This window comes from Ammospiza caudacuta, chromosome 21, assembly GCF_027887145.1.
Source record: "Ammospiza caudacuta isolate bAmmCau1 chromosome 21, bAmmCau1.pri, whole genome shotgun sequence".
In the NCBI taxonomy this organism is placed as follows: domain Eukaryota; kingdom Metazoa; phylum Chordata; class Aves; order Passeriformes; family Passerellidae; genus Ammospiza; species Ammospiza caudacuta.
In genome coordinates, this window is record NC_080613.1 from 11,766,162 (window position 1) to 11,784,586 (window position 18,425).

Sequence of the window (18,425 nt, forward strand, 5' to 3'; positions counted from 1 at the left end):
TCTTTGGGGACATCCCTAATTCCTGGCTGACTTGCCTTTCTCGTCTTAGGGTTGGCGTTAGTCCTAGGGCTAGGATTTTTAAAATCAGGAAGCCCAGACTTCCAGGCACACTGGAGCTGTGAAAGGCATCCAAAAGGGAGTGCAAAAGTGCCACAACATGGCTGCTTTCACGGCTTTTTCCTTGGCAAGAAGCCTAACACCAGGCTGATTTCCCTTCCCAGTGTTAGTGTTAGGCTTAGGCCTAGGGCTAGGATTTTTAAAACTAGGAAGCCCTTAGCTCCAGGCACACTGCAGCTGTTAAAGGCATCCCAAGAGGGCCGCAAAAGTGACACAACTTGGCTGCCTCTGCTGCTATTCTCATGAGTCCATCCCGAACCATAGGCTGATTTTCCTTCCTAGGGTTAGGGTTAGAGTTACGCCTAGGCTTAGTGTTTTTTAACCCGAAAGCCCTGAGTTCCCAGGACACAGCAGCTGCGAAGGACTACCCAAGAGGAGCGCAAAAGTGCCACAACATGGCTGCCTCCAGCGCTTTTTCCTTTGGACCATCATGGACCCTTGGCTGATTTACTTGCCTCCAGTTGCAGCTATGGTCACGCCGAGGGATAGGGTTTTTAAATCAGTAAACCCTGAGCTCCAGACCCAGTGCAGCTGCGAAAGGCTTCCCAAGGGCAGCCAAACATTGCCTCAACATGCTCCCTGCAGTGCTTTTTTCCTTGGGAACATCCCTATACCTAGGCTGATTTATCTGCCTAGGGTTAGGGTTAGGGTTCAGCCTAGGGATAGGATTTTTTAAAACAGGAAGCCCTGAGTTCCAGGGGCCCTGCAGCTGCCAAAGGCATCCCAAGGGGAAAGCAAATGTGCCACAACTTGGCTGTGTCCAGAGCTTTTTCCTTGGGACCATCCCGAAACGAAGGCTGATTTAGAAGCCTCCAGTTAGGGCTAAAGTTGTGGTTTTTTAAACCAGGAAGCCCTGTGCTGCAAGCACACTGCAGCAGTGAAAGGCATCCCAAGGGGAGCGCAAAAGTGCCACAACATGGCTGTCTCCACAGCTTTTTCCTTGGCATAATTCCTAAACCCAGGCTGACTTAAATGACCAGTGTTAGGGTTAGGGTTAGGGTTACGCCTAGGTGTAGAGCTTTTTAAACCAGCAAGCTCTGAGCTCCAGGCACACGGCAGCTGCGAAAGGCATCCCAAGGGGAGCACAAAAGTGCCAGAAAATGGCTGCCTCCACACGTTTTCATTGGCTCCATTGCTAAGCCTAGGCTGAATTACCTGCCTCCAGTCTCAGCTAGGGACATGGTTTTTTAAACCAGGAAGCCCTGAGCTCCAGGCACACGGCAGCTGTGAAAGGCATCCCAAGGGGAGTACAAAAGTGCAACAACATGGCAGCTTTCACAGCTTATTCCTTGGCACCATCCCTATACGTAGGCTGATTTATCTGCCTAGGGTTAGGGTCAGGCTTCAGCCTAGGGCTAGGATTTTTTTAACCAGGAAGCCCTGAGTTCCAGGCTTACTGCAGCTGCCAAAGGCATCCCAAGGGGAGGGCAGAAGTGCCACAACTTGGCTGCTTTCACAGCTTTTTCCTTAGGAAGAACCCTAATAGCCGGCTGATTTACCTTCCTAGGGTTTCTGTTAGGCTTAGGCCTAGGATTTTTAAAACCAGGAAGCCCTGGGCTCCAGGCACACTGCAGCTGTTCAAGGCATCCCAAGGGGAGCGCAAAAGTGACACAACTTGGCTGCCTCCGCTGCTATTTCCATGAGACCATCCCGAACCATAGGCTGATTTTCCTTCCTAGGGTTGAGGTTTGAGTTACGCCTAGGGTTAGTGTTCTTTTAACCAGAAAGCCCTGAGTTCCAAGAACACATCAGCTGCAAAGGACTAGCCAAGAAGAGCGCAAAAGTACCACAACATGCCTGCCTCCACAGCTTTTTCCTTGGGGACATGCCTAATTCCTGGCTGACTTGCCTTTCTCGTCTTAGGGTTGGCGTTAGGCCTAGGGCTAGGATTTTTAAAATCAGGAAGCCCAGACCTCCAGGCACACTGGAGCTGTGAAAGGCATCCAAAAGGGAGTGCAAAAGTGCCACAACATGGCTGCTTTCACGGCTTTTTCCTTGGCAAGAAGCCTAACACCAGGCTGATTTCCCTTCCCAGTGTTAGTGTTAGGCTTAGGCCTAGGGCTAGGATTTTTAAAACTAGGAAGCCCTTAGCTCCAGGCACACTGCAGCTGTTAAAGGCATCCCAAGAGGGCCGCAAAAGTGACACAACTTGGCTGCCTCTGCTGCTATTCTCATGAGTCCATCCCGAACCATAGGCTGATTTTCCTTCCTAGGGTTAGGGTTAGAGTTACGCCTAGGCTTAGTGTTTTTTAACCCGAAAGCCCTGAGTTCCCAGGACACAGCAGCTGCGAAGGACTACCCAAGAGGAGCGCAAAAGTGCCACAACATGGCTGCCTCCAGCGCTTTTTCCTTTGGACCATCATGGTCCCTAGGCTGATTTACTTGCCTCCAGTTGCAGCTATGGTCACGCCAAGGGATAGGGTTTTTAAATCAGTAAACCCTGAGCTCCAGACCCAGTGCAGCTGCGAAAGGCTTCCCAAGGGCAGCCAAACATTGCCTCAACATGCTCCCTGCAGTGCTTTTTTCCTTGGGAACATCCCTATACCTAGGCTGATTTATCTGCCTAGGGTTAGGGTTAGGGTTCAGCCTAGGGATAGGATTTTTTAAAACAGGAAGCCCTGAGTTCCAGGGGCCCTGCAGCTGCCAAAGGCATCCCAAGGGGAAAGCAAATGTGCCACAACTTGGCTGTGTCCAGAGCTTTTTCCTTGGGACCATCCCGAAACGAAGGCTGATTTAGAAGCCTCCAGTTAGGGCTAAAGTTGTGGTTTTTTAAACCAGGAAGCCCTGTGCTGCAAGCACACTGCAGCAGTGAAAGGCATCCCAAGGGGAGCGCAAAAGTGCCACAACATGGCTGTCTCCACAGCTTTTTCCTTGGCATAATTCCTAAACCCAGGCTGATTTAAATGACCAGTGTTAGGTTTAGGGTTAGGGTTACGCCTAGGTGTAGAGCTTTTTAAACCAGCAAGCTCTGAGCTCCAGGAACACGGCAGCTGCGAAAGGCATCCCAAGGGGAGCACAAAAGTGCCAGAAAATGGCTGCCTCCACACGTTTTCATTGGCTCCATTGCTAAGCCTAGGCTGAATTACCTGCCTCCAGTCTCAGCTAGGGACATGGTTTTTTAAACCAGGAAGCCCTGAGCTCCAGGCACACGGCAGCTGTGAAAGGCATCCCAAGGGGAGTACAAAAGTGCAACAACATGGCAGCTTTCACAGCTTTTTCCTTGGCACCATCCCTATACGTAGGCTGATTTATCTGCCTAGGGTTAGGGTCAGGCTTCAGCCTAGGGCTAGGATTTCTTTAACCAGGAAGCCCTGAGTTCCAGGCATACTGCAGCTGCCAAAGGCATCCCAAGGGGAGGGCAGAAGTGCCACAACTTGGCTGCTTTCACAGCTTTTTCCTTAGGAAGAACCCTAATAGCCGGCTGATTTACCTTCCTAGGGTTACTGTTAGGCTTAGACCTAGGACTTTTAAAACCAGGAAGCCCTGGGCTCCAGGCACACTGCAGCTGCGAAAGGCATCCCAAGGGGAGCGCAAAAGTGACGCAACTTGGCTGCCTCCGCTGCTATTTCCATAGGCTGAACCGAACCATAGGCTGATTTTCCTTCCTAGGGTTAAGGTTTGAGTTACGCCTAGGGTTAGTGTTCTTTTAACCAGAAAGCCCTGAGTTCCAAGAACACATCAGCTGCAAAGGACTAGCCAAGAAGAGCGCAAAAGTACCACAACATGCCTGCCTCCACAGCTTTTTCCTTGGGGACATCCCTAATTCCTGGCTGACTTGCCTTTCTCGTCTTAGGGTTGGCGTTAGTCCTAGGGCTAGGATTTTTAAAATCAGGAAGCCCAGACTTCCAGGCACACTGGAGCTGTGAAAGGCATCCAAAAGGGAGTGCAAAAGTGCCACAACATGGCTGCTTTCACGGCTTTTTCCTTGGCAAGAAGCCTAACACCAGGCTGATTTCCCTTCCCAGTGTTAGTGTTAGGCTTAGGCCTAGGGCTAGGATTTTTAAAACTAGGAAGCCCTTAGCTCCAGGCACACTGCAGCTGTTAAAGGCATCCCAAGAGGGCCGCAAAAGTGACACAACTTGGCTGCCTCTGCTGCTATTCTCATGAGTCCATCCCGAACCATAGGCTGATTTTCCTTCCTAGGGTTAGGGTTAGAGTTACGCCTAGGCTTAGTGTTTTTTAACCCGAAAGCCCTGAGTTCCCAGGACACAGCAGCTGCGAAGGACTACCCAAGAGGAGCGCAAAAGTGCCACAACATGGCTGCCTCCAGCGCTTTTTCCTTTGGACCATCATGGTCCCTAGGCTGATTTACTTGCCTCCAGTTGCAGCTATGGTCACGCCAAGGGATAGGGTTTTTAAATCAGTAAACCCTGAGCTCCAGACCCAGTGCAGCTGCGAAAGGCTTCCCAAGGGCAGCCAAACATTGCCTCAACATGCTCCCTGCAGTGCTTTTTTCCTTGGGAACATCCCTATACCTAGGCTGATTTATCTGCCTAGGGTTAGGGTTAGGGTTCAGCCTAGGGATAGGATTTTTTAAAACAGGAAGCCCTGAGTTCCAGGGGCCCTGCAGCTGCCAAAGGCATCCCAAGGGGAAAGCAAATGTGCCACAACTTGGCTGTGTCCAGAGCTTTTTCCTTGGGACCATCCCGAAACGAAGGCTGATTTAGAAGCCTCCAGTTAGGGCTAAAGTTGTGGTTTTTTAAACCAGGAAGCCCTGTGCTGCAAGCACACTGCAGCAGTGAAAGGCATCCCAAGGGGAGCGCAAAAGTGCCACAACATGGCTGTCTCCACAGCTTTTTCCTTGGCATAATTCCTAAACCCAGGCTGATTTAAATGACCAGTGTTAGGGTTAGGGTTAGGGTTACGCCTAGGTGTAGAGCTTTTTAAACCAGCAAGCTCTGAGCTCCAGGCACACGGCAGCTGCGAAAGGCATTCCAAGGGGAGCACAAAAGTGCCAGAAAATGGCTGCCTCCACACGTTTTCATTGGCTCCATTGCTAAGCCTAGGCTGAATTACCTGCCTCCAGTCTCAGCTAGGGACATGGTTTTTTAAACCAGGAAGCCCTGAGCTCCAGGCACACGGCAGCTGTGAAAGGCATCCCAAGGGGAGTACAAAAGTGCAACAACATGGCAGCTTTCACAGCTTTTTCCTTGGCACCATCCCTATACGTAGGCTGATTTATCTGCCTAGGGTTAGGGTCAGGCTTCAGCCTAGGGCTAGGATTTTTTTAACCAGGAAGCCCTGAGTTCCAGGCTTACTGCAGCTGCCAAAGGCATCCCAAGGGGAGCGCAGAAGTGCCACAACTTGGCTGCTTTCACAGCTTTTTCCTTAGGAAAAACCCTAATAGCCGGCTGATTTACCTTCCTAGGGTTACTGTTAGGCTTAGGCCTAGGAGTATTAAAACCAGAAGGCCCTGTGCTCCAGGCACACTGCAGCTGTTCAAGGCATCCCAAGGGGAGCGCAAAAGTGACACAACTTGGCTGCCTCCGCTGCTATTTCCATGAGACCATCCCGAACCATAGGCTGATTTTCCTTCCTATGGTTGAGGTTTGAGTTACGCCTAGGGTTAGTGTTCTTTTAACCAGAAAGCCCTGAGTTCCAAGAACACATCAGCTGCAAAGGACTACCCAAGAAGAGCGCAAAAGTACCACAACATGCCTGCCTCCACAGCTTTTTCCTTGGGGACATCCCTAATTCCTGGCTGACTTGCCTTTCTCATCTTAGGGTTGGCGTTAGGCCTAGGGCTAGGATTTTTAAAATCAGGAAGCCCTTAGCTCCAGGCACACTGGAGCTGTGAAAGGCATCCCAAGGGGAGTGCAAAAGTGCCACAACATGGCTGCTTTCACGGCTTTTTCCTTGGCAAGAAGCCTAACACCAGGCTGATTTCCCTTCCCAGTGTTAGTGTTAGGCTTAGGCCTAGGGCTAGGATTTTTAAAACTAGGAAGCCCTTAGCTCCAGGCACACTGCAGCTGTTAAAGGCATCCCAAGAGGGCCGCAAAAGTGACACAACTTGGCTGCCTCTGCTGCTATTCTCATGAGTCCATCCCGAACCATAGGCTGATTTTCCTTCCTAGGGTTAGGGTTAGAGTTACGCCTAGGCTTAGTGTTTTTTAACCCGAAAGCCCTGAGTTCCCAGGACACAGCAGCTGCGAAGGACTACCCAAGAGGAGCGCAAAAGTGCCACAACATGGCTGCCTCCAGCGCTTTTTCCTTTGGACCATCATGGACCCTAGGCTGATTTACTTGCCTCCAGTTGCAGCTATGGTCACGCCGAGGGATAGGGTTTTTAAATCAGTAAACCCTGAGCTCCAGACCCAGTGCAGCTGCGAAAGGCTTCCCAAGGGCAGCCAAACATTGCCTCAACATGCTCCCTGCAGTGCTTTTTTCCTTGGGAACATCCCTATACCTAGGCTGATTTATCTGCCTAGGGTTAGGGTTAGGGTTCAGCCTAGGGATAGGATTTTTTAAAACAGGAAGCCCTGAGTTCCAGGGGCCCTGCAGCTGCCAAAGGCATCCCAAGGGGAAAGCAAATGTGCCACAACTTGGCTGTGTCCAGAGCTTTTTCCTTGGGACCATCCCGAAACGAAGGCTGATTTAGAAGCCTCCAGTTAGGGCTAAAGTTGTGGTTTTTTAAACCAGGAAGCCCTGTGCTGCAAGCACACTGCAGCTGTGAAAGGCATCCCAAGGGGAGCGCAAAAGTGCCACAACATGGCTGTCTCCACAGCTTTTTCCTTGGCATAATTCCTAAACCCAGGCTGACTTAAATGACCAGTGTTAGGGTTAGGGTTAGGGTTACGCCTAGGTGTAGAGCTTTTTAAACCAGCAAGCTCTGAGCTCCAGGCACACGGCAGCTGCGAAAGGCATTCCAAGGGGAGCACAAAAGTGCCAGAAAATGGCTGCCTCCACACGTTTTCATTGGCTCCATTGCTAAGCCTAGGCTGAATTACCTGCCTCCAGTCTCAGCTAGGGACATGGTTTTTTAAACCAGGAAGCCCTGAGCTCCAGGCACACGGCAGCTGTGAAAGGCATCCCAAGGGGAGTACAAAAGTGCAACAACATGGCAGCTTTCACAGCTTTTTCCTTGGCACCATCCCTATACGTAGGCTGATTTATCTGCCTAGGGTTAGGGTCAGGCTTCAGCCTAGGGCTAGGATTTTTTTAACCAGGAAGCCCTGAGTTCCAGGCTTACTGCAGCTGCCAAAGGCATCCCAAGGGGAGCGCAGAAGTGCCACAACTTGGCTGCTTTCACAGCTTTTTCCTTAGGAAGAACCCTAATAGCCGGCTGATTTACCTTCCTAGGGTTACTGTTAGGCTTAGGCCTAGGAGTATTAAAACCAGAAGGCCCTGTGCTCCAGGCACACTGCAGCTGTTCAAGGCATCCCAAGGGGAGCGCAAAAGTGACACAACTTGGCTGCCTCCGCTGCTATTTCCATGAGACCATCCCGAACCATAGGCTGATTTTCCTTCCTAGGGTTGAGGTTTGAGTTACGCCTAGGGTTAGTGTTCTTTTAACCAGAAAGCCCTGAGTTCCAAGAACACATCAGCTGCAAAGGACTAGCCAAGAAGAGCGCAAAAGTACCACAACATGCCTGCCTCCACAGCTTTTTCCTTGGGGACATGCCTAATTCCTGGCTGACTTGCCTTTCTCGTCTTAGGGTTGGCGTTAGGCCTAGGGCTAGGATTTTTAAAATCAGGAAGCCCAGACCTCCAGGCACACTGGAGCTGTGAAAGGCATCCCAAGGGGAGTGCAAAAGTGCCACAACATGGCTGCTTTCACGGCTTTTTCCTTGGCAAGAAGCCTAACACCAGGCTGATTTCCCTTCCCAGTGTTAGTGTTAGGCTTAGGCCTAGGGCTAGGATTTTTAAAACTAGGAAGCCCTTAGCTCCAGGCACACTGCAGCTGTTCAAGGCATCCCAAGAGGGCCGCAAAAGTGACACAACTTGGCTGCCTCTGCTGCTATTCTCATGAGTCCATCCCGAACCACAGGCTGATTTTCCTTCCTAGGGTTAGGGTTAGAGTTACGTCTAGGCTTAGTGTTTTTTAACCCGAAAGCCCTGAGTTCCAAGGACACAGCAGCTGCGAAGGACTACCCAAGAGGAGCGCAAAAGTGCCACAACATGGCTGCCTCCAGCGCTTTTTCCTTTGGACCATCATGGACCCTTGGCTGATTTACTTGCCTCCAGTTGCAGCTATGGTCACGCCGAGGGATAGGGTTTTTAAATCAGTAAACCCTGAGCTCCAGACCCAGTGCAGCTGCGAAAGGCTTCCCAAGGGCAGCCAAACATTGCCTCAACATGCTCCCTGCAGTGCTTTTTTCCTTGGGAACATCCCTATACCTAGGCTGATTTATCTGCCTAGGGTTAGGGTTAGGGTTCAGCCTAGGGATAGGATTTTTTAAAACAGGAAGCCCTGAGTTCCAGGGGCCCTGCAGCTGCCAAAGGCATCCCAAGGGGAAAGCAAATGTGCCACAACTTGGCTGTGTCCAGAGCTTTTTCCTTGGGACCATCCCGAAACGAAGGCTGATTTAGAAGCCTCCAGTTAGGGCTAAAGTTGTGGTTTTTTAAACCAGGAAGCCCTGTGCTGCAAGCACACTGCAGCAGTGAAAGGCATCCCAAGGGGAGCGCAAAAGTGCCACAACATGGCTGTCTCCACAGCTTTTTCCTTGGCATAATTCCTAAACCCAGGCTGATTTAAATGACCAGTGTTAGGGTTAGGGTTAGGGTTACGCCTAGGTGTAGAGCTTTTTAAACCAGCAAGCTCTGAGCTCCAGGCACACGGCAGCTGCGAAAGGCATCCCAAGGGGAGCACAAAAGTGCCAGAAAATGGCTGCCTCCACACGTTTTCATTGGCTCCATTGCTAAGCCTAGGCTGAATTACCTGCCTCCAGTCTCAGCTAGGGACATGGTTTTTTAAACCAGGAAGCCCTGAGCTCCAGGCACACGGCAGCTGTGAAAGGCATCCCAAGGGGAGTACAAAAGTGCAACAACATGGCAGCTTTCACAGCTTTTTCCTTGGCACCATCCCTATACGTAGGCTGATTTATCTGCCTAGGGTTAGGGTCAGGCTTCAGCCTAGGGCTAGGATTTTTTTAACCAGGAAGCCCTGAGTTCCAGGCTTACTGCAGCTGCCAAAGGCATCCCAAGGGGAGCGCAGAAGTGCCACAACTTGGCTGCTTTCACAGCTTTTTCCTTAGGAAGAACCCTAATAGCCGGCTGATTTACCTTCCTAGGGTTACTGTTAGGCTTAGGCCTAGGACTTTTAAAACCAGGAAGCCCTGGGCTCCAGGCACACTGCAGCTGCGAAAGGCATCCCAAGGGGAGCACAAAAGTGACGCAACTTGGCTGCCTCCGCTGCTATTTCCATGAGACGATCCCGAACCATAGGCTGATTTTCCTTCCTAGGGTTGAGGTTTGAGTTACGCCTAGGGTTAGTGTTCTTTTAACCAGAAAGCCCTGAGTTCCAAGAACACAGCAGCTGCGAAGGACTAGCCAAGAAGAGCGCAAAAGTACCACAACATGCCTGCCTCCACAGCTTTTTCCTTGGGGACATCCCTAATTCCTGGCTGACTTGCCTTTCTCATCTTAGGGTTGGCGTTAGTCCTAGGGCTAGGATTTTTAAAATCAGGAAGCCCAGACTTCCAGGCACACTGGAGCTGTGAAAGGCATCCAAAAGGGAGTGCAAAAGTGCCACAACATGGCTGCTTTCACGGCTTTTTCCTTGGCAAGAAGCCTAACACCAGGCTGATTTCCCTTCCCAGTGTTAGTGTTAGGCTTAGGCCTAGGGCTAGGATTTTTAAAACTAGGAAGCCCTTAGCTCCAGGCACACTGCAGCTGTTAAAGGCATCCCAAGAGGGCCGCAAAAGTGACACAACTTGGCTGCCTCTGCTGCTATTCTCATGAGTCCATCCCGAACCATAGGCTGATTTTCCTTCCTAGGGTTAGGGTTAGAGTTACGCCTAGGCTTAGTGTTTTTTAACCCGAAAGCCCTGAGTTCCAAGGACACAGCAGCTGCGAAGGACTACCCAAGAGGAGCGCAAAAGTGCCACAACATGGCTGCCTCCAGCGCTTTTTCCTTTGGACCATCATGGTCCCTAGGCTGATTTACTTGCCTCCAGTTGCAGCTATGGTCACGCCGAGGGATAGGGTTTTTAAATCAGTAAACCCTGAGCTCCAGACCCAGTGCAGCTGCGAAAGGCTTCCCAAGGGCAGCCAAACATTGCCTCAACATGCTCCCTGCAGTGCTTTTTTCCTTGGGAACATCCCTATACCTAGGCTGATTTATCTGCCTAGGGTTAGGGTTAGGGTTCAGCCTAGGGATAGGATTTTTTAAAACAGGAAGCCCTGAGTTCCAGGGGCCCTGCAGCTGCCAAAGGCATCCCAAGGGGAAAGCAAATGTGCCACAACTTGGCTGTGTCCAGAGCTTTTTCCTTGGGACCATCCCGAAACGAAGGCTGATTTAGAAGCCTCCAGTTAGGGCTAAAGTTGTGGTTTTTTAAACCAGGAAGCCCTGTGCTGCAAGCACACTGCAGCAGTGAAAGGCATCCCAAGGGGAGCGCAAAAGTGCCACAACATGGCTGTCTCCACAGCTTTTTCCTTGGCATAATTCCTAAACCCAGGCTGATTTAAATGACCAGTGTTAGGGTTAGGGTTAGGGTTACGCCTAGGTGTAGAGCTTTTTAAACCAGCAAGCTCTGAGCTCCAGGCACACGGCAGCTGCGAAAGGCATCCCAAGGGGAGCACAAAAGTGCCAGAAAATGGCTGCCTCCACACGTTTTCATTGGCTCCATTGCTAAGCCTAGGCTGAATTACCTGCCTCCAGTCTCAGCTAGGGACATGGTTTTTTAAACCAGGAAGCCCTGAGCTCCAGGCACACGGCAGCTGTGAAAGGCATCCCAAGGGGAGTACAAAAGTGCAACAACATGGCAGCTTTCACAGCTTATTCCTTGGCACCATCCCTATACGTAGGCTGATTTATCTGCCTAGGGTTAGGGTCAGGCTTCAGCCTAGGGCTAGGATTTTTTTAACCAGGAAGCCCTGAGTTCCAGGCTTACTGCAGCTGCCAAAGGCATCCCAAGGGGAGCGCAGAAGTGCCACAACTTGGCTGCTTTCACAGCTTTTTCCTTAGGAAGAACCCTAATAGCCGGCTGATTTACCTTCCTAGGGTTACTGTTAGGCTTAGACCTAGGACTTTTAAAACCAGGAAGCCCTGGGCTCCAGGCACACTGCAGCTGCGAAAGGCATCCCAAGGGGAGCGCAAAAGTGACGCAACTTGGCTGCCTCCGCTGCTATTTCCATGAGACGATCCCGAACCATAGGCTGATTTTCCTTCCTAGGGTTGAGGTTTGAGTTACGCCTAGGGTTAGTGTTCTTTTAACCAGAAAGCCCTGAGTTCCAAGAACACAGCAGCTGCAAAGGACTAGCCAAGAAGAGCGCAAAAGTACCACAACATGCCTGCCTCCACAGCTTTTTCCTTGGGGACATCCCTAATTCCTGGCTGACTTGCCTTTCTCGTCTTAGGGTTGGCGTTAGTCCTAGGGCTAGGATTTTTAAAATCAGGAAGCCCAGACTTCCAGGCACACTGGAGCTGTGAAAGGCATCCAAAAGGGAGTGCAAAAGTGCCACAACATGGCTGCTTTCACGGCTTTTTCCTTGGCAAGAAGCCTAACACCAGGCTGATTTCCCTTCCCAGTGTTAGTGTTAGGCTTAGGCCTAGGGCTAGGATTTTTAAAACTAGGAAGCCCTTAGCTCCAGGCACACTGCAGCTGTTAAAGGCATCCCAAGAGGGCCGCAAAAGTGACACAACTTGGCTGCCTCTGCTGCTATTCTCATGAGTCCATCCCGAACCATAGGCTGATTTTCCTTCCTAGGGTTAGGGTTAGAGTTACGCCTAGGCTTAGTGTTTTTTAACCCAAAAGCCCTGAGTTCCCAGGACACAGCAGCTGCGAAGGACTACCCAAGAGGAGCGCAAAAGTGCCACAACATGGCTGCCTCCAGCGCTTTTTCCTTTGGACCATCATGGTCCCTAGGCTGATTTACTTGCCTCCAGTTGCAGCTATGGTCACGCCAAGGGATAGGGTTTTTAAATCAGTAAACCCTGAGCTCCAGACCCAGTGCAGCTGCGAAAGGCTTCCCAAGGGCAGCCAAACATTGCCTCAACATGCTCCCTGCAGTGCTTTTTTCCTTGGGAACATCCCTATACCTAGGCTGATTTATCTGCCTAGGGTTAGGGTTAGGGTTCAGCCTAGGGATAGGATTTTTTAAAACAGGAAGCCCTGAGTTCCAGGGGCCCTGCAGCTGCCAAAGGCATCCCAAGGGGAAAGCAAATGTGCCACAACTTGGCTGTGTCCAGAGCTTTTTCCTTGGGACCATCCCGAAACAAAGGCTGATTTAGAAGCCTCCAGTTAGGGCTAAAGTTGTGGTTTTTTAAACCAGGAAGCCCTGTGCTGCAAGCACACTGCAGCAGTGAAAGGCATCCCAAGGGGAGCGCAAAAGTGCCACAACATGGCTGTCTCCACAGCTTTTTCCTTGGCATAATTCCTAAACCCAGGCTGATTTAAATGACCAGTGTTAGGTTTAGGGTTAGGGTTACGCCTAGGTGTAGAGCTTTTTAAACCAGCAAGCTCTGAGCTCCAGGCACACGGCAGCTGCGAAAGGCATCCCAAGGGGAGCACAAAAGTGCCAGAAAATGGCTGCCTCCACACGTTTTCATTGGCTCCATTGCTAAGCCTAGGCTGAATTACCTGCCTCCAGTCTCAGCTAGGGACATGGTTTTTTAAACCAGGAAGCCCTGAGCTCCAGGCACACGGCAGCTGTGAAAGGCATCCCAAGGGGAGTACAAAAGTGCAACAACATGGCAGCTTTCACAGCTTTTTCCTTGGCACCATCCCTATACCTAGGCTGATTTATCTGCCTAGGGTTAGGGTCAGGCTTCAGCCTAGGGCTAGGATTTTTTTAACCAGGAAGCCCTGAGTTCCAGGCTTACTGCAGCTGCCAAAGGCATCCCAAGGGGAGGGCAGAAGTGCCACAACTTGGCTGCTTTCACAGCTTTTTCCTTAGGAAGAACCCTAATAGCCGGCTGATTTACCTTCCTAGGGTTACTGTTAGGCTTAGGCCTAGGAGTATTAAAACCAGAAGGCCCTGTGCTCCAGGCACACTGCAGCTGTTCAAGGCATCCCAAGGGGAGCGCAAAAGTGACACAACTTGCCTGCCTCCGCTGCTATTTCCATGAGACCATCCCGAACCATAGGCTGATTTTCCTTCCTATGGTTGAGGTTTGAGTTACGCCTAGGGTTAGTGTTCTTTTAACCAGAAAGCCCTGAGTTCCAAGAACACATCAGCTGCAAAGGACTAGCCAAGAAGAGCGCAAAAGTACCACAACATGCCTGCCTCACAGCTTTTTCCTTGGGGACATGCCTAATTCCTGGCTGACTTGCCTTTCTCGTCTTAGGGTTGGCGTTAGGCCTAGGGCTAGGATTTTTAAAATCAGGAAGCCCTTAGCTCCAGGCACACTGGAGCTGTGAAAGGCATCCCAAGGGGAGTGCAAAAGTGCCACAACATGGCTGCTTTCACGGCTTTTTCCTTGGCAAGAAGCCTAACACCAGGCTGATTTCCCTTCCCAGTGTTAGTGTTAGGCTTAGGCCTAGGGCTAGGATTTTTAAAACTAGGAAGCCCTTAGCTCCAGGCACACTGCAGCTGTTCAAGGCATCCCAAGAGGGCCGCAAAAATGACACAACTTGGCTGCCTCTGCTGCTATTCTCATGAGTCCATCCCGAACCATAGGCTGATTTTCCTTCCTAGGTTAGGGTTAGAGTTACGCCTAGGCTTAGTGTTTTTTAACCCGAAAGCCCTGAGTTCCAAGGACACAGCAGCTGCGAAGGACTACCCAAGAGGAGCGCAAAAGTGCCACAACATGGCTGCCTCCAGCGCTTTTTCCTTTGGACCATCATGGTCCCTAGGCTGATTTACTTGCCTCCAGTTGCAGCTATGGTCACGCCGAGGGATAGGGTTTTTAAATCAGTAAACCCTGAGCTCCAGACCCAGTGCAGCTGCGAAAGGCTTCCAAGGGCAGCCAAACATTGCCTCAACATGCTCCCTGCAGTGCTTTTTTCCTTGGGAACATCCCTATACCTAGGCTGATTTATCTGCCTAGGGTTAGGGTTAGGGTTCAGCCTAGGGATAGGATTTTTTAAACAGGAAGCCCTGAGTTCCAGGGGCCCTGCAGCTGCCAAAGGCATCCCAAGGGGAAAGCAAATGTGCCACAACTTGGCTGTGTCCAGAGCTTTTTCCTTGGGACCATCCCGAAACGAAGGCTGATTTAGAAGCCTCCAGTTAGGGCTAAAGTTGTGGTTTTTTAAACCAGGAAGCCCTGTGCTGCAAGCACACTGCAGCAGTGAAAGGCATCCCAAGGGGAGCGCAAAAGTGCCACAACATGGCTGTCTCCACAGCTTTTTCCTTGGCATAATTCCTAAACCCAGGCTGATTTAAATGACCAGTGTTAGGGTTAGGGTTAGGGTTACGCCTAGGTGTAGAGCTTTTTAAACCAGCAAGCTCTGAGCTCCAGGCACACGGCAGCTGCGAAAGGCATCCCAAGGGGAGCACAAAAGTGCCAGAAATGGCTGCCTCCACACGTTTTCATTGGCTCCATTGCTAAGCCTAGGCTGAATTACCTGCCTCCAGTCTCAGCTAGGGACATGGTTTTTTAAACCAGGAAGCCCTGAGCTCCAGGCACACGGCAGCTGTGAAAGGCATCCCAAGGGGAGTACAAAAGTGCAACAACATGGCAGCTTTCACAGCTTATCCTTGGCACCATCCCTATACGTAGGCTGATTTATCTGCCTAGGGTTAGGGTCAGGCTTCAGCCTAGGGCTAGATTTTTTTAACCAGGAAGCCCTGAGTTCCAGGCTTACTGCAGCTGCCAAAGGCATCCCAAGGGGAGCGCAGAAGTGCCACAACTTGGCTGCTTTCACAGCTTTTTCCTTAGGAAGAACCCTAATAGCCGGCTGATTTACCTTCCTAGGGTTACTGTTAGGCTTAGACCTAGGACTTTTAAAACCAGGAAGCCCTGGGCTCCAGGCACACTGCAGCTGCGAAAGGCATCCCAAGGGGAGCGCAAAAGTGACGCAACTTGGCTGCCTCCGCTGCTATTTCCATGAGACGATCCCGAACCATAGGCTGATTTTCCTTCCTAGGGTTGAGGTTTGAGTTACGCCTAGGGTTAGTGTTCTTTTAACCAGAAAGCCCTGAGTTCCAAGAACACAGCAGCTGCGAAGGACTAGCCAAGAAGAGCGCAAAAGTACCACAACATGCCTGCCTCCACAGCTTTTTCCTTGGGGACATCCCTAATTCCTGGCTGACTTGCCTTTCTCGTCTTAGGGTTGGCGTTAGTCCTAGGGCTAGGATTTTTAAAATCAGGAAGCCCAGACTTCCAGGCACACTGGAGCTGTGAAAGGCATCCAAAAGGGAGTGCAAAAGTGCCACAACATGGCTGCTTTCACGGCTTTTTCCTTGGCAAGAAGCCTAACACCAGGCTGATTTCCCTTCCCAGTGTTAGTGTTAGGCTTAGGCCTAGGGCTAGGATTTTTAAAACTAGGAAGCCCTTAGCTCCAGGCACACTGCAGCTGTTAAAGGCATCCCAAGAGGGCCGCAAAAGTGACACAACTTGGCTGCCTCTGCTGCTATTTCTGCTGCTATTCTCATGAGTCCATCCCGAACCATAGGCTGATTTTCCTTCCTAGGGTTAGGGTTAGAGTTACGCCTAGGCTTAGTGTTTTTTAACCCAAAAGCCCTGAGTTCCCAGGACACAGCAGCTGCGAAGGACTACCCAAGAGGAGCGCAAAAGTGCCACAACATGGCTGCCTCCAGCGCTTTTTCCTTTGGACCATCATGGTCCCTAGGCTGATTTACTTGCCTCCAGTTGCAGCTATGGTCACGCCAAGGGATAGGGTTTTTAAATCAGTAAACCCTGAGCTCCAGACCCAGTGCAGCTGCGAAAGGCTTCCCAAGGGCAGCCAAACATTGCCTCAACATGCTCCCTGCAGTGCTTTTTTCCTTGGGAACATCCCTATACCTAGGCTGATTTATCTGCCTAGGGTTAGGGTTAGGGTTCAGCCTAGGGATAGGATTTTTTAAAACAGGAAGCCCTGAGTTCCAGGGGCCCTGCAGCTGCCAAAGGCATCCCAAGGGGAAAGCAAATGTGCCACAACTTGGCTGTGTCCAGAGCTTTTTCCTTGGGACCATCCCGAAACAAAGGCTGATTTAGAAGCCTCCAGTTAGGGCTAAAGTTGTGGTTTTTTTAAACCAGGAAGCCCTGTGCTGCAAGCACACTGCAGCAGTGAAAGGCATCCCAAGGGGAGCGCAAAAGTGCCACAACATGGCTGTCTCCACAGCTTTTTCCTTGGCATAATTCCTAAACCCAGGCTGATTTAAATGACCAGTGTTAGGTTTAGGGTTAGGTTTACGCCTAGGTGTAGAGCTTTTTAAACCAGCAAGCTCTGAGCTCCAGGCACACGGCAGCTGCGAAAGGCATCCCAAGGGGAGCACAAAAGTGCCAGAAAATGGCTGCCTCCACACGTTTTCATTGGCTCCATTGCTAAGCCTAGGCTGAATTACCTGCCTCCAGTCTCAGCTAGGGACATGGTTTTTTAAACCAGGAAGCCCTGAGCTCCAGGCACACGGCAGCTGTGAAAGGCATCCCAAGGGGAGTACAAAAGTGCAACAACATGGCAGCTTTCACAGCTTTTTCCTTGGCACCATCCCTATACGTAGGCTGATTTATCTGCCTAGGGTTAGGGTCAGGCTTCAGCCTAGGGCTAGGATTTTTTTAACCAGGAAGCCCTGAGTTCCAGGCTTACTGCAGCTGCCAAAGGCATCCCAAGGGGAGGGCAGAAGTGCCACAACTTGGCTGCTTTCACAGCTTTTTCCTTAGGAAGAACCCTAATAGCCGGCTGATTTACCTTCCTAGGGTTACTGTTAGGCTTAGGCCTAGGAGTATTAAAACCAGAAGGCCCTGTGCTCCAGGCACACTGCAGCTGTTCAAGGCATCCCAAGGGGAGCGCAAAAGTGACACAACTTGCCTGCCTCCGCTGCTATTTCCATGAGACCATCCCGAACCATAGGCTGATTTTCCTTCCTATGGTTGAGGTTTGAGTTACGCCTAGGGTTAGTGTTCTTTTAACCAGAAAGCCCTGAGTTCCAAGAACACATCAGCTGCAAAGGACTAGCCAAGAAGAGCGCAAAAGTACCACAACATGCCTGCCTCCACAGCTTTTTCCTTGGGGACATGCCTAATTCCTGGCTGACTTGCCTTTCTCGTCTTAGGGTTGGCGTTAGGCCTAGGGCTAGGATTTTTAAAATCAGGAAGCCCTTAGCTCCAGGCACACTGGAGCTGTGAAAGGCATCCCAAGGGGAGTGCAAAAGTGCCACAACATGGCTGCTTTCACGGCTTTTTCCTTGGCAAGAAGCCTAACACCAGGCTGATTTCCCTTCCCAGTGTTAGTGTTAGGCTTAGGCCTAGGGCTAGGATTTTTAAAACTAGGAAGCCCTTAGCTCCAGGCACACTGCAGCTGTTCAAGGCATCCCAAGAGGGCCGCAAAAATGACACAACTTGGCTGCCTCTGCTGCTATTCTCATGAGTCCATCCCGAACCATAGGCTGATTTTCCTTCCTAGGGTTAGGGTTAGAGTTACGCCTAGGCTTAGTGTTTTTTAACCCGAAAGCCCTGAGTTCCCAGGACACAGCAGCTGCGAAGGACTACCCAAGAGGAGCGCAAAAGTGCCACAACATGGCTGCCTCCAGCGCTTTTTCCTTTGGACCATCATGGTCCCTAGGCTGATTTACTTGCCTCCAGTTGCAGCTATGGTCACGCCGAGGGATAGGGTTTTTAAATCAGTAAACCCTGAGCTCCAGACCCAGTGCAGCTGCGAAAGGCTTCCCAAGGGCAGCCAAACATTGCCTCAACATGCTCCCTGCAGTGCTTTTTTCCTTGGGAACATCCCTATACCTAGGCTGATTTATCTGCCTAGGGTTAGGGTTAGGGTTCAGCCTAGGGATAGGATTTTTTAAAACAGGAAGCCCTGAGTTCCAGGGGCCCTGCAGCTGCCAAAGGCATCCCAAGGGGAAAGCAAATGTACCACAACTTGGCTGTGTCCAGAGCTTTTTCCTTGGGACCATCCCGAAACGAAGGCTGATTTAGAAGCCTCCAGTTAGGGCTAAAGTTGTGGTTTTTTAAACCAGGAAGCCCTGTGCTGCAAGCACACTGCAGAAGTGAAAGGCATCCCAAGGGGAGCGCAAAAGTGCCACAACATGGCTGT